Here is a 1,505-nt window from a genome sequence, read left to right as displayed (position 1 = left end):
TGCTCTGCTGCCTCAGGTGTGGCTGCTCTGCTGCCTCAGGTGTGGCTGCTCTGCTGCCTCCACAGACATGATCTTAACATTATCAAATGTGTCTGAGATTAGATTAACAGTATGAGAGAAAGCCTAAATCCATACATATGTGGTTATTTTTCCAAGATTTTTGGAACTACCTGGCCTTTTTGAGTGTTTGCAAGGGAATCTTTTGAAGGCAAAGGATGGTCACACCAAAGATTGATTTGATTTAGAATTGTTTTTGTTCATTTACTTAAATTGATGAATACAAATTAATTCTTTGCACTTTAATTTTTGACTGTGAATATGTAAATATTTTGGTGAAAGCTGCTGAAATTAGAGATGGTAGGTAGGAGGCCTAAAGAACAACCAACAATTGATGGGTGTAGTGAAGGAGGGCAAGAAGTTAGATGGTGTAAGTGGGGAGGCAGTTGAGAAAAGAGTTATGTAATGGAGAATAATTCACTGTGGTAACCCCATAGACTGCTGAATCACTGGATAGCTAAACCCCTCCCGTCGTGTTCCAAATAGGAAGTACCTACAAGCTCCAAGAAGCTAAAAACCCATAGACTTCTATTGAGAAATAGACAGTTTTTACTCAGTTCTTCTATTGGTCAGATTAGCCATTCTTGCTCTGATACATTTTTCTTAAAATCTTCTTGCTAGTCCTAACGTTTTTTCATTATATATTCATATTTTTATTTAATGCAAGTTATTGAAGCTTTAATTTGACCAACCACATGCCTCATTTTGATTGACTTTCCAACAAACTCAGTCCTAGAAACGTGCCCTAGAAATGTGAATAAGACTGACTCAAACCAAGCATTGGTGGCGCTCCTATAGGGGGAAAAATGGCGACTGAATTGGCTTAGTTTTGCAGCAACCAGAAGTAAGGCATTTTCTATGGGTGACGTCAGACTCGATTCATCCAGTGATTACAGTCTATGGGTAATCCGTAAACGGAATAGTATAATTATATATATTCGAATCTCTTTCCACCTGTCTAACTGGACCAAAGCCCCTCTAAGAGGCAACATTTTATTAATATTCCTTGAAAAATAAATGCGTGCTTTCTAGTAAATTAAATGCAGATTTTTTTTTTCTTTTTTAAAAAATAAGGTATTCCAGATAATATACTGTTACGTAAACACACTTGGTTTGATTATTTTATCCTTGTATATTTTACTTTAAATATTCCATAATGGAAAAAAAAATGTTTTTGTTAACAATGAGAATCAGAGAGTTATATTTCTGACAGATTTTTGATATACTTTGCTGAATAAAATAGACTCTCTTTACTTTGAATGCAAATTATTATTGGTTATCTGAACGTGCCCAAGTCAGTAAAATGGGGGACAAAAAATATCTTTTTTAAAATTTAAAATAACATTTTACAAATATCATCTAGAATGGAAGAAATTGTTTTATTTGCCCAGCTATTTTTTTTCTCTCAGGTTGAAAGTATTTGTCAGATGCTGGTGTAAATTGTGCCC

This window comes from Oryzias melastigma, linkage group LG7 (assembly GCF_002922805.2).
Source record: "Oryzias melastigma strain HK-1 linkage group LG7, ASM292280v2, whole genome shotgun sequence".
Taxonomy (NCBI): domain Eukaryota; kingdom Metazoa; phylum Chordata; class Actinopteri; order Beloniformes; family Adrianichthyidae; genus Oryzias; species Oryzias melastigma.
Note: the sequence above shows the minus strand (reverse complement) of the source record.